The following is a 15935-nucleotide window of genomic DNA, read 5'->3' as shown; positions in this document are numbered from 1 at the left end:
TAGCAAACCAGTGTTAGGGGACTGAGAATATGTTCACGGATTCTGTAGCAAACCATTGTTAGGGGTGTTTGCTTGTAAATTTGCAGGCCTGTCCTACCATTCTTATGTACACAAGTCATCTGCGCTATTTTCCAGTCACTTTGGGCTGAAAAAGAGATTGTGATAAATGCAAGCTAAGTAAGGGGCCAATGCTATACAGCACTCTTTGTAAAACCAAATTCCATCCCAGAATTTGCAAGAAATTACCTTCAAAAGTTGCATATGTGATAGTTATAATTAAACTTTTGCTACTTGAGAGGGCCTCATTAAAAAACGAGTGATCATAGGACAACAAAAGTTTGTGGAAACATTTGTAAAAACGTGCGGAAGAAAAATAACAAACCACTGAAAGAATTTCTGCATGAGAAGGTAAAATTTGTTAGTTTTGTACCACATTTACGTTGCTGTGTGACGATCATCTGCATCCACAACAGCCTGGAGCTACCCTCCAAACTGTAGAAAGCACTTTTCAAACAGTGGATGATGGAATGTTCACCCATTATGACACAGTTAGCACACTGCTTTACATTTGTTTATTGCTTTCAGCTTTGTCAGCCGTGGCAACAGTAACTTCAATAATTTGTGGCACAATTGGCCAACACACTCACTCTGGAGCAATTCTCAAATTACCAGTTAATTAGAACTCCCGAACTATGTTCTTCAATTCCAGCGCAGTAAGTGGACCTCTCCATAGTCCTACAATGCATCAATATTCATGAAGACCAGCAGCACTACCACTGTTGTTTTCATAAAACAGCTTTACAAGCAAAGCCCTGTTCACCTTGTCCAGACCAATGTTAACGGTCTGCAACTGTAATGCAGACTGGTGCTTGTCTATCAACCCTACGTCGTCATACCAGTATCAGTACCTGTCAGCAAGTCATGACACTAACACTACTAGCAACACAAATCTTGCAGTGCAAAGTCAGAACATCATTCCCATGGTACACAGTTTCACTTCGCAATGGCAATGCTGTGTTCCAAAATGCCAGAGCCCCAGTTCACACAGTCTGCACTGCCCAGGGCTGGTTCTGTAAGCATGAGGATGAACTGACATCTCCCTTCGCCACCAGTCGCCAGATCACAATATTATTGAGCCTTTGTAGCCTACTTTAGAGAGTAGGGTATGCAGTCATCACTACCTGAATTTGCCACTATTCTGCAGGAAGAATGGTATAGATTACCTTCAAAACTGTACAAGACACATTTATACATCTCTGTATCTTCCTTACTAACTATGGTCAGTTTAACGCCCATGTGACTAGTGGCCACAGGCAGAACTAAGGAAGGCAGCAGAGGTGACCCATGTGCAAAATTTGTTTACAGCATCTACTGTAATTAGCCTACTAGCTAAAACTGACATGGGTGTAAGTATATAATAATAGCAGCACAAACATTATATTGAACATGGGTCTGCTAAAGAGCTGTTTTTGAGATAATTATGGACATATGGCAAGAAAGTTACAAGAAATTCAGATTTCTTTGATGTAGAGTGGTGTGGTATGAAATTATGTTTATGATTCACCAAAAAATTTCAATAACTTAGTCTTATGTTTATTTAAGGGAAGACACTTGTCAGTATATATTTGTGAACAACTGCAGCATTACACATAACTTAATGGACTATTTCACTTTTGCATTACACACAACTGTGTGTGTGTGTGTGTGTGTGTGTGTGTGTGTCCACATGAGTGAAAACTCTGAAGCGAAGCAAAATGAGTTACTGCCAAGGTAGCTACATCTGTAATATTCAGTTGTGTCACTTGTTTGTCCACTTAGGAACAAAGGGAACCCAACAAAATCACTGATAACTGGTGAACAATTGTACAGCATGCCAAAGGAAATGCACGATTTTCTTTTGTTAAGTCTTGTTGGGCGAGATCATAGGGAATATTGAAGCAAAAGACTGCTTTTATACAGTTCTTCTGGAACCATTAATACAAAGACTGTACAAATTAATGTCCAAGTGAAGAACGGGATACATATTTTTGTGTTTGTGATTGGCTGGCTGATTTTCTTACAGCATGTTTGAAATAACCAATAAACTCCACACACACACACACACACACCGCTTTGCAGAAATGGCGAAATGTAATTGCATCTACTAAGACAAGGGGCAGGGCATGTCAATTGTAATACAGCCAGAATTATAACGGCAATCTACTAAACTTTAACCATACACGTATTTCACCAACCACAGTAACGCTTATTTCTGCCCGTTTCGCTCTTACGGTCAATAAAATGGCTATATGGGCGGCTTAGTCGTATAAAGATGTGTTACCGAATTGTCAGAAGTAATTTTAGAACTGCAATACATTTACCTGGTGTCTTTCTGTAGCGGGAAACACTGTTCCGGTAAGTCTCAGCCCTCGTTATGCACGCTATTAATGAGCGACAAAAGAAACGTTTATTGCAAATACAACACATGAAATGAATGACATTTCTACAACTGTCAGATTCAAAATTTCTTGCTATTTTTATAACGATATGCCCAAAGTATTTTAAAAGCCGCAGTGATTTCACATACAGCAAACTTTCGCATTTATTCTTTCCTTTGTGCTGGTTATTAGGAAACAATGTTACAAGTACTGTCAAAGTAGTTACATAACCTTACAAACCACAACAAATGGACCACAGTGCTCAATTCTTGGCAGAACACTAATACTAATACGGCTTGCATCCTATTAATTTTCACTTGCCATCATTCCACTTAAGAATCATTGCATAATAACTCTGGGTTCACTAAACGAATAACATTACGTCCTGTCAAGAAGTGATCAACAATTCCGTGGCTCTGGAACATTTAGCTAACGCACAGAAACAGTTATGGTTGTTGTGGGCGTCGTCACCACCATCACCATCATCTGTTTCAACGCCAACCAGTTACATACCGTCTCGAGTTACCTGAAGACATTTCCTGAAGGACGTTTGATTGTACCAGAATCCTAGAATGACTTAATTTAGTTACTGTATATGAAGATGGCCTTGAATCACACATAATTAACGAAAGAATATATTTTAGCCTCCAAAGCATCAGTTGAATATAAAATACACACCTGTTAGTAAAATAAGTAATTAATGAATCAAATGACATAAGGAAAACCTTTTTCATACAGAAACACTTGCGAAATGGAATACAAGCTAAATACAGTGCACGCCCTGCTGAAATGAAGTGAATATCACAACATATTTTTCATGTAAGAAGCACATCTACGTCTCAAATGGATTAATATATCATACATATGTCTTTGTATTTTTCTTTGTAAACACTTGCCGGCCGGGGTGGCCGAGCGGTTCTAGGCGCTACAGTCCGGGGCCGCGCGACCGCCACAGTCGCAGGTTCGAATCCTGCCTCGGGCATGGATGTGTGTGATGTCCTTAGGTTAGTTAGGTTTAAGTAGTTCTAAGTTCTAGGGGACTGATGACCTCAGAAGTTAAGTCCTATAGTGCTCAGAGCCATTTGAACCATTTTGTAAACACTTGTAAGCCGGTAGCTGAAAATATTAGTTTTTATTTCACTCTTAGTTTCTGTCATAAGACGTACTTCGTATTAACGCCAGAAATACATAGTTGTTTTATATTAGTACACATATTGTTGTATTTATTACAATACATCGATTTATCGCAGTTCGTTTAAATGTACACATTATGTCAATCATTCTCAGGAATTAATTTGTTCATGAGAAAGTTTATGCAACAGAATCACATTCTAGAACGTTTTTGGACGGAAAGACATATTCAGGTGGCGTAACACATGCAATAACAGAGTGTTTTACATAAAACGGGCGGAATATCAATATGCGTCATGAGACCTGTAGAAATATTTTTATGGGGAAAGTGAAAGTCCTTTATAGAAAGGTGACCCACAGTTAAAGATACAGGCCATAATGCGAACGTAGACTGGTATTAATAATAACAAAGTTATAGGTGACCGCTGTAATGAATGAATGGAAGTACATGGACTTAAGTAACAAAAATAAAAGTCCTGAATGCTTGGTGCTCCACAGCCTTCAGATATTTATTAAAAGACCTCTTCAATACACTGTGAGCTAAACTAGAATTCTTTCATTTGCCATAGCATGTCATTGCTATAGATTTGCATAATACGCCGCTGATGATGGGTTACAACCCAAAAACTGAGTTTGGCAAATAAAACAATTGCAGTGCAGCTCATAGTGTTTTGAAAATGTCTTTTTTAAAAATGCTAAATTATTAGAATAACTTTAAAGCATCATTGAAATAGGTTTATATTTTCAAAAGAATGATGTCATAAACAAAATAAAATGAAAATTTGTGCTGAAAAAGAAGAGAAACCTGCCACAGTATTATTTCCATAAAGGAAACTACACGGTTGAAAGCTTGCCTTAATGACTGTTCAGAACACTACAGGTTTTCTTTCCTTCACATAAATATCGTTATTTTTTAGCTAAGTTTCGTGAATAAATTTGTAATCAACGATGAGTGGGAGGTGTTTGATTTGCCAGAGGAACGTTAGTTCAGGGATTCTATGCACCTGTTATGACAGATGGTTTCATGGTACTAATGTAGTTGTGTAGAAATTGTGGCGTGTATGAGACTCTTCCACAGTGTAGCAAAGTATTTTTAGGGGATACGAAAACAGATGAATAGGAAGGGAAGACTATAGCCTTTAAGGCTGAACTGGATAGTGCTAGGGAGGAACTGATGAGATTAAGAAGGGTGAAGAGAAGTGGGAAGTGGTAGTAGGGAAAAGAGGCCACAGAAAGAGAACAGTGTCTGATAGTTTCATCATTGGCACAAACAATAGATTTGCCTTGCTATCTCAGTTTATTAAGAAAGAGACTCAAGTAGTCATAGGTGTAATGAATACCCAACAGAGGCTCATCAGGAATCTAACTATTTTAAAAAAGGTAGAAAGTGGCAGGAAAGTTCTGTTGTTAGGAAATAGCCATGGAAGAGGTGTGGGCCCGATTTTGCAGAAAAAATTACGTGACAGATAGCAAGCCACAAACTATTTCAAGCTCAATGGATGTCTTAGCCAAGTGGTAGGAGTTGTAGGATCCTTGTAAGAGGGATTTATGAAGCAGGATCACATTGTTATAGTGGGTGGAGCAGGACATAGTCCTGATAGTATTGAGAGTAAAAATAGCTTCTGCAGAGAGCCATACCAAGGTGGGGTTGGTGCCTGCTTTCATGCAGTATGATCGGCCAAAGTTTAACAGCTCTATAAGGAGCATCAGTATGGAGATGGAAGCTTTGACAGGCAGGTGCTAAAAATGTTAAAATATCACAAGGCTATTCTAAAAGCACAGTGAAAATAATGTTAGTATATTGCATAGAATATTAAAGGATTACAAAATAAGTAGATGAACTTCTCTTTTGTTTTGAAGATTTAGAAACAGAGAACAGAATGCATGTACTATACCTGTCTGAAAATCATGGAGTCACAGATATAAAAAAAAAGTAAGTGTAAGTGGATGTAAGCTATGGCACATGTAAGCAGAGGCTATATGAAAAAAGGACAAGTTGCCATAAATGTTGAAAATCATCATAGTGTGAAAAATTAAGAAATAAAAAAATTGTATTCAGTAACCATGTGCCTGTGAGATTAAACTAAATAATGGTAATTTTACAATTTCAATTGGGTATAGGTCCCCAATGGGAAATTTTCAGCAATTTTTGAAAAAATTGAATTCCTGTTGTGCTATGTGACAGACAGAGGTAAGAAAATTGTCATTTGTGGGGATTTCAGTGTCGAGTCTGATAGGAAGAATGATCATCTTTCAATTTGATATTAGGTAGCACAGGACAACAGGACACTGATAGATAATATTTTCGTAGGCCGACATGAATTTAAACAAATAAACATTTCTTTTATTACGAATGATCTTTCTAATCATGATGCACATCTGGTTTCAGTATATGAACAGCTCCATACAGTAATGCAATGCAGTCCGTTAACAGTTTAACAGTTTCAGATTTTAGGGAATGCTTGCAACAGTTACACTGGGATGTGGCTTACTAGAACCTGGTGCTAATTTAAAATATGACTTATTTCGTGATACATTTGTGAGTATTTTTGAAAAAAGTTTCCCTAAGAAACCAGCAAAATACAGTTCTAAGAGACGATGGCTTTCTAAAGGGATAAAAATATCTCATAACTGGAAAAGGGAAATGTATCTAATAGCAAAAAAGAGTAATGACCCCAAAACAGTCAAATATTATAAGAATAACTGTACTACATCAAGGAAAATTATTAAAAAGTCCAGAAGTATGTGTATTATGCTTGAGAGCAGCAGCTCTGACAATAACATTAAAACAACTTGGAATATTGTTGAAAGGCAAACAGGGCAACCAACAGCACAGGAAGATTGTATTGCTATCAAACTAAATGAAAACTTTATTAACAAAAAGTCAGTGTTAGAAAATACTTTTAAATTTTTATGAATGCTATGGAGAAAACAGGCTCTGGATGTTCATTACAAAGGCAAAGCTATACAGGTAAGAGGCAATACTTACACAGTTTGATAAAATTGAAAATCTGTCCACCTCTCCTTGTGAAGTTCGGGATATAATGAACTCACTCAGAAGTAAAAGCTCACATAGAACTGATGGCATCTCCAACAAAGTAGTAAAAGCTCGTTCCCAACAGATAAGTAGTAGTAATATATTCAAGAGCAGTTACACGTATTTAAAGTACTAAAAAAATACTAGTTTGGTTTTCAAAAAGAATTTTCAATGGAAAATCCTACATGTTTTCTTTGATCAACTATTACATGCTCTGAATAACTGAACATCACCATCAGGGATTTTATGTGATGTCTCAAAGGATTCTGTTGTGTAAGTTATGGGACTCTTCTAGATGAGCTTAGGTATTGTGGTAGGAGTAGGACAGCACACAAATGTTTTAATTTATATTTAATCAGAACAGTACAGATGGTTGAAATAAAGAGTTCACATAATGCGCAAAAATCAATAGATTCCTCTTACTGGGGACGTATAAACAATGTCATCCAACAAGGTTCAACCTTGGCTCCTAATTTTTCTTAATATATATTAATGACCTGCTACTCTGTATTCATGAGGACGTGAAACTAGTTCTTTTTGCTGATGATACAAGTGTAGTAATGACACCCAAAAAACAAGAATTAGGCGAGTAAATTGTAAATAATGTCTTTCACAAGATTACTAAATAGTTATCTGCGAATGGACTCTCATTAAACATGGATAAACTACAGTATATACCGCTCTGTGCAGTAAATAACACATCATCATTAATAAAAATAGAATTTGAACAGAAGTCTGCTGCTGATGCACAATATTCCAAATGTTTGGGTGTGTGCAATCAACTGGAAGAAACACTTTGATGATCTGCTGAAACGTTTGAGTTCAGCTATGTATGCTATTCGGGTTATTGTAAATTTTGGCGACAAGCATATAAAGAAATTAGCTTATTATGCCCATTTTCATTCACTGCTTTTGTATGGCACACTACTTTGTGGTAACTGTTCATTAAAGAAACTTTGGTCACCTACCAAATGGCCTCTAAAGTCTGACAGGTAACCAACCAACATCTAAAAACAAATTAACAGAATTTCTGAATGACAACTCCTTCTAATCAATAGATGAATTTTTAGACATAATTTAGTGATCTTACAAAGAAAATAAAAAGTACACTTGAATTATGACATATAAAGAAATCTTTTGTTAAACTGAAGCGTTCCACATCATTATGAAATGTATTCATGCTCTATGGATCAAATATTAATCTAATTTAAAATAATCTATCGTTTATACTTACATGGCACATCAGCTTTTGCGGATAGATACATTAAACCACACTCTCATACAAGGGTTATTAACCCTGGTGAAATTTGTGTCTCAAGGATACATACCCAGCGTCACATTCGTAAAATCTGTTATACAAACAAGTATAATTAATACTTTCTATGTAACCAGACAGCCAGGTTAACTCCTCAACTTGCTTACCCCACGCCGCTATTATGTCTCAGTTGGTAACGAACAAGAGAGTTCACTCCGTGAATAATGTGAATTGCTTTCAGAAATAGTAAACGCAAAAGATTATGTAGATGGTTTAGCCGATGCTAGCGAGATGAAGTTGGAGCATAATCTGACAAAACATTGTGGTGCTGGTCGTGTGTGCATGCGGTGTTGACCCTTACACCTGAGTGAGGAACAAAATCACATACACCAGCAAAACTTTCATCAAGATCTACGAAACCGTATCATAGAATGACCGCTCATACCTTGTATTCGAGTAAAATATACTCGTGGAAGCAGTACGTTTTCCTGGTGTCCAGCATATTCCACTTCTGTTTATAGAGCAAAAGTTCTCTGTGTATCATGGTTGCCCTCACAAAACGCAACGCACGTTGTTTTTTTCTAAAATGTGCCACAGGTTATCCCCACAAACTTCTATGCGAATAGATGCAGCAAGCTGTACTGATTATTTTACAAACAATGGAAAATGTGTAGTAAAGTGTGATGAGATGTTCAGTATTTCACTAAGTTTGCTTTGATTGCGCATTTCTTTCTTTTTTTTTTTGCATAAATGTAGCTTGTTTCATACTGGACAAATGAGAATGAACTATTGTAAGTTTATACTGCTTATATTTATATACCTAATGTGGCCATATGGAAGGAAAATGCCACAGATAAACATAATATTACCAGCATAGGAAGCACTGGATTGGAAAAATGTGTTCTATATACGTATAAGACGACATTTTTGCATTTCCCACATATGTTTGTTAGATGCACAATTTGGTAATAAGCACAACGCACAACTGTTTTACTCGACTCTACTATGCCTTTCAATTGTTAAATATTTATCAAATGAAAGTTTCCAAAGATTTGTTTTCGTTCCTCCAGAAAAAATCTGCTTTGTTCAACGTATACTATATAATTTGAAACATCCATCACAGAAACAAAAAAAAGTAAATGATTCACTATACCTGTAGAAGCTATTTCGCTGGGAGTGAAACTGAATAAAAATGCTTTGCATTATTTTCAGCGAATAATTCCATAAGACTCCCCTAACCTCTCAGGAGACTTCGTCTCGAACTCTCGTTCCACTGATTGTTTCGTGGGTTTTTGCTCTGAGCCGCTATCCGTCTCCCCAGACCCTCCCCAAAGGCCACCACAGTGTGAGTTAGGACGTCAAACACAACTTAATTCGCAACGGAATTATTTACTATACAGTAAAAGTTACGATATGGTCTCCGATTGAGGTGGTCACCAACGAAACAGGGGACATTCAAGATTTAAGTACCACCAACGATTGGGTCTTCATTGTGGTCAACAATGAAGCTCCGATAGCACGAGGATAAAAGCAGCCTTATAGTAGGAGAACGTGATTGATAACACCTTTCAATTCTTTAACTCAGCTGCCCAGATCAGAGAGTCCACTGGCTTCCCAATTACATTTCTACTCGAAAATCTGAAACATGATGGCACGCAGGTCAGTCAGTGGGAGCAGCTGGTATATGTCCTAACACATCATACATTCCTCGACACCACAGGAAGGCCTGCTGATCAGAAAAGTTGCACAGATCAAAATGATACGAATCATGATATCAGAAATATTTCCTTCGCTGTTTACAGGCAATTACTTCGGATCATTATCAGCCATTTAACATATACTGATCAATAGAGGTCACATCGAAGCATTAGTTCCAGCCATACTGATCCGTGTTTCTTCAATGCACGTTAAGTAAGTCCTCCACACCTGTACGAAAGTGTTCCCTGACACATTTGTCACCTTCATTTGTTACCTTTCTCGTCATTCCTAGTAAATACCTACACACAAGTCTCCATCACCTAGTGTTCAACCTTCAAGTTTAGCATTGGTTTTCGCATTAAAAGTCCATGTATCAGGGCCATAAATCTATACTCACAATCCTCGGAGATGGTAAATTTTCTTCATTTAGATACTCTACTCATTTCATGAAACGAATTTATCTCCTTTTTATTCTTTCAGAAATGAAGAAATAAAATTTACGTAAGAGGTCTCCCAAAACAAACATTACTAGGGTATCGTATATGGTTCATGGGAGGAAAGTATTTTATCTGCTACAGTCATCAGACGCAAGTCTGAAAAGACGATCACATCACCAAACACTGCCAATATGCTGTGAGTAGAATGACAGCTTCGCAGGCGGTAATTCCTTCATGGTCTTTTAATCAGCACATAGAGGGAACTCCTAGTGTCAGGTTACCTCATGGGAACATGCTCGTGATGCCGTTTGAGATGTATCCGGGGAGATCCAGGTGATGACTCGGAAACTACTGCAGCTGTTCATCAATAAGGCAAATAGTCGGTGTTCTAACACTTTCATTTATGATGGAACACACTCCTACTGGACGGGTACAAGGGCATTCTTAGCGTCGAGGATGTCACATATATACATCAGTGTACTCGTCGTTCCACATATAAAAAAATGCCAGTTTGTACGTCGACTGGAAAATACATTAACTAACTTGCAGGTCGAACATTACTCGAATATTTAATTGCTGTCCATGTGTCATAACCTAGTTCTAATCTGTTCCTGATAAAACACGTGATACCACTGGAGTAGAGTGTGTAGGGAATGGTTCCCTGTTGGTCAGACTCCCAGTCTACTTGTTGGTGTCCTGGTAACCACGTATTATATTTCTATCGCTAGAGCTACAAGGCTCGCCTAGGCTGGAGTCCTGACAGAAATGACGAACTATGCACTAAATCTTTAGACATAGAAGAATATGCAGTGTTATACGGAATACAGCCGAATATGTAGTCTTGACTGTGACGCGAAAGTTACAACTATTATTTATACAAGCTTGACGACAGAGACACTACAGCTTCCAAAATTCGATTACTCTATTGCCCGGTCGATATTTACGGCATTACCGTAGTTTCGTTTCAATATCTAAGAGAACAGTTAAGTCAAAACGGTCTTAGAGACTGGTTGAATTACAGATCAAAAACAGGTGTAGATAGTTATACCAGGTGATCAAAAAGTCAGTATAAATTTGAAAACTTAATAAACCACGGAATAATGTAGTTAGAGAGTTAAAAATTGACACACATGCTTGGAATGACATGGGGTTTTATTAGAACCAAAAAAAAAAAACAAATTTCACAAAATATCGGACAGATGACACTGGACAGCAAAACGTCAGTGACTGCGCATGACAATCGTGTATAAAAGGAGCTGTAATGAGAGAGAGAATCAGATGAGCCAGCAGTCGCAGCATGTTGACGTTACCTGAAAAGGCGCTTTTAGTGAAGCTGCATTATCAGAATAGGGAATGTGGCTAGTTCAGCGTTACGATTCTATCGCCATAGGAAGGGGATTCGAACGGGTAAAGGTCCGTTGACAAATGCAGCTGTGGCGAGAATGATTTAGAAGTTCGAAGCCACGGGTTGTTTAGACGATAGACCCCGTAGTGGCCGACCGAGCACAAGGCGTAATGCTGCTAAGACAGTTCAGGAAGAAATGGAGACTGTGGCGGGTTCGTCTATGCACGGGGTAGTCAGCGCTCGTGCAGTCGCACGTCGCACCGGTATTCCATACACTACTATTTGGTTGGCACTTACGCGTACCCTCCGATGCTATTCGTACAAAATCCATCGGCATCATGAAGTGTTACCCGGCGATTTAGTGAAGCGGAGGGCATTTGCGGTGTGGACGTTTCAAAAGATGGCGGAAGATGACGACTGGTTGAGTAACGTGTTGTGGACCGACGAAGCTTATTTCACGCTCCGAGGGTCTGTCAACGCCCACAACTGAAGAATTTGGGCTACCGAAAATCCTAGAAATGTCGTGGAAGCTCCATTGCTCGACGAGAAAGTCACGGTATGTGTTTGATTTGCCACATCTACCGTTATCGGGCCTTTTTTCTTCGAGGAAATGCGTGATTATGGTTTTGTAACTGCTACCGTGACGGGTGAGAGGTACGCCGAAATGTTACAGAATCGCATCATCCCCAGCCTGGCTGATAAACACCTGCTGGAACGTACGATGTTTATGCAGGATGGCGCTCCACCCCATATTGCTAGACGCGTGAAAGATCTCTTGCGCGCGTCGTTTGGTGATGATCGTGTGCTCAGCCGCCACTTTCGTCATGCTTGGCCTCCCAGGTCCCCAGACCTCAGTCCGTGCGATTATTGGCTGTGGGGTTACCTGAAGTCGCAAGTGTATCGTGATCGACCGACATCTCTAGGGATGCTGAAAGACAACATCCGACGCCAATGTCTCACCATAACTCCGGACATGCTTTACAGTGCTGTTCACAACATTATTCCTCGACTACAGCTATTGTTGAGGAATGATGGTGGACATATTGAGCATTTCCTGTAAAAAACATCATCTGTGCTTTGTCTTACTTTGTTATGCTAATTATTGCTATTCTGATCAGATGAAGTGCCATCTGTCGGACGTTTTTTGAACTTTTGTATTTTTTGGTTCTAATAAAACCCCATGTCATTCCAAGCATGTGTGTCAATTTGTACCTCACTATCTACATTATTCCGTGATTTATTCAGTTTTCAAATTTATACCGACTTTTTGATCACCCGGTATTTCGGTACCGCACGATTCGACGGTCAATGCTACTGGGTTAGTAAACTTCATCTCCATATTCGCTAGACACGTTTCTTTATAGACGTAACATACAGTATCCATATCATACAACAATTCTTTTAATATAGTCTCACAGCAGTGTGGCTAAGCGAGATGCTGATTTAAATGTAAAACTCAGCGATTCCACAGAAATGGCAATAAACACCGATCAGACCAGCAATTGAATGAAATAACGTGATTTAGTTTTATTAGCCAACTGTACCACGTGTTAACGTTCCACATCAGACCATTATTGTAGCAGAAGCCAAATCAGTACCCATGTGACGCGTGTTCTCGCTGAATCGAATGCAAACAGCACCCACATTAGGCCATGGTGCACGCAACAATGGAAGACAGTTGAATATCGGTAAGTTCGTTTCCGAGGAAACGGTCCCGTCAGTTGGTTCATGATGGCCAATGCTATGCGGTCTGATCCGAGTGCGCTTCGACTGCGAACGTTGGAGGAGCACTTCCTCCGCTGGAGGAAGTACGCTAATGTAAGCCTCATTTCCATTTCAGTTCGGAATTACATGCTTAACAACTACTTACGTCTGTATGTTGAGTTATGCGAGTAGGACATTTGATACTGTAACGAATGACATAACAACATATCGAGAATAGGTGTCCAGCAGTTGCTCAGCACTTAGCAGATCGAGATACGACGCGGCACACGTTTTCCACTTATCATCCAAAGATATTACACTTTTTGCAGAGACATACAGCGATTCGTCACTCACTTTTACTTATTTATTTGGCACTAGTTGCTTGTGTATGTTGTTGTACTGGTATTCTGAATTTGCGTCTCATGAAGTGAACTAAAAACGCCGATAACAATTTAACTAGAGGTAGGAATTTTCAGTTCTGTTGCGATGATGTTACTTTGTATTTAGATGTGAATGCTCATAAAGACCGTTGGTGTGTAAGCTCTGCTGTGGCCGCCTGTGGGCAAACGGCGCCAGACTTTACGATTCCGCTGTGGCTGCCGGCAGCCCCGTGGCAGTCAACGTGTTAAACCAAAGCGCAAGCAGGTCAACAGTAACAAGCCTTGCAGACAAACAAAAATTACGCGAAGCGCAATGTAGTGTGAGGAGGGCTATGCGAGAGGCGTTCAATGAATTCGAAAGTAAAGTTCTATGTACTGACTTAGCAGAAAATCCTAAGAAATTTTGGTCTGATGTCAAAGCGGTAGGTGGATCAAAACAAAATGTCCAGACACTCTGTGACCAAAATGGTTCTGAAACAGAGGATGACAGACTAAAGGCCGAAATACTAAATGTCTTTTTCCAAAGCTGTTTCACAGTGGAAGACTGCACTGTAGTTCCTTCTCTAGATTGTCGCACACATGACAAAATGGTAGATACCGAAATAGACGACAGAGGGATACAGAAACAATTAAAATCGCTCAAAAGAGGAAAGGCCGCTGGACCTGATGGGATACCAGTTCGATTTTACACAGAGTACGCGAAGGAACTTGTCCCCTTTCTTGCAGCGGTGTACCGTAGGTCTCTAGAAGAGCGTAGCGTTCCAAAGGATTGGAAAAGGGCACAGGTCATCCCCGTTTCAAGAAGGGACGTCGAACAGATGTGCAGAACTATAGACCTATATCTCTAACGTCGATCAGTTGTAGAATTTTGGAACTCGTATTACGTTCGAGTATAATGACTTTTCTGGAGACTAGAAATCTACTCTGTAGGAATCTGCATGGGTTTCGAAAAAGACGGTCGTGTGAAACCCAGCTCGCGCTATTCGTCCACGAGACTCAGAGGGCCATAGACACGGGTTCACAGGTAGATGCCGTGTTTCTTGACTTCCGCAAGGCGTTCGATACAGTTCCCCACAGTCGTTTAATGAACAAAGTAAGAGCATATGGACCATCAGACCAATTGTGTGATTGGATTGAAGAGTTCTTAGATAACAGAACGCAGCATGTCATTCTCAATGGAGAGAAGTCTTCCGAAGTAAGAGTGATTTCAGGTGTGCCGCAGGGGAGTGTCATAGGACCGTTGCTATTCACAATATACATAAATGACCTTGTGGATGACATCGGAAGTTCACTGAGGCTTTTTGCAGATGATGCTGTGGTGTATCGAGAGGTTGTAACAATGGAAAATTGTACTGAAATGCAGGAGCATCTGCAACGAATTGACGCATGGTGCAGGGAATGGCAATTGAATCTCAATGTAGACAAGTGTAATGTGCTGCGAATACATAGAAAGATAGTTCCGTTATCATTTATCTACAAAATAGCAGATCAGCAACTGGAAGCAGTAAATTCCATAAATTGTCTGGGAGTACGCATTAGGAGTGATTTAAAATGGAATGATCATATAAAGTTGATCGTCGGTAAAGCAGATGCTAGACTGAGATTCATTGGAAGAATGCTAAGGAAATGCAATCCGAAAACAAAAGAAGTAGGTTACAGTACGCTTGTTCGGCCACTGCTTGAATACTGCTCAGCAGTGTGGGATTCGTACCAGATAGGGTTGATAGAAGAGATAGAGAAGATCCAACGGAGAGCAGCGCGCTTCGTTACATGATCATTTAGTAATCGCGAAAGCGTTACGGAGATGATAGATAAACTCCAGTGGAAGACTCGGCAGGAGAGACGCTCAGTAGCTCGGTATGGGCTTTTGTTAAAGTTTCGAGAACATACCTTCACCGAAGAGTCAAGCAGTATATTGCTCCCTCCTACGTATATCTCGCGAAGAGACCATGAGGATGAAATCAGAGAGATTAGAGCCCACACAGAAGCATACCGACAATCCCTCTTTCCACTAACAATACGAGACTGGAATAGAAGGGAAGACCGATAGAGGTACTCAGGGTACCCTCCGCCACACACCGTCAGGTGGCTTGCGGAGTATGGATGTAGATGTAGATGTAGATGTAACTTTGACTTACTGTGTGTACTTCCACTCATTACACTGGAGTGGGATAATGTTCTGGGGACACTCGGCCTCTTGCTTTTTTCAGCCCACGACAAGAAGAACGACTGAAATCCTTCTTCAGACGTAAGAAGTGACTTGAGTTAGGCACATTGAAAGAGATAGTTCACATAAACGGTTATGACAGTACAGTGGTTTAAGCTGTGCATATTAAGAAACAAGATACCTCCAAAGAAAACAACGTTGACAGTATCACACTATCAAGGGAGCAGCATAGAGAAACAGTGATATACGCTATATTTCCATACTATGAGCGTATTTCTAATGAGATACGCAGCAGAGCCAAAGAAACTGGTACACCTGGCTAATATCGTGTAGGGCCCGCGAGCACGCAGAAGTGCTTTTAGGT

Source organism: Schistocerca nitens, chromosome 9 (genome assembly GCF_023898315.1).
Source record: "Schistocerca nitens isolate TAMUIC-IGC-003100 chromosome 9, iqSchNite1.1, whole genome shotgun sequence".
In the NCBI taxonomy this organism is placed as follows: Eukaryota; Metazoa; Arthropoda; class Insecta; order Orthoptera; family Acrididae; genus Schistocerca; species Schistocerca nitens.
The sequence above is the reverse complement of the archived record's forward strand: the minus strand, read 5'-3'. Positions refer to the sequence as shown.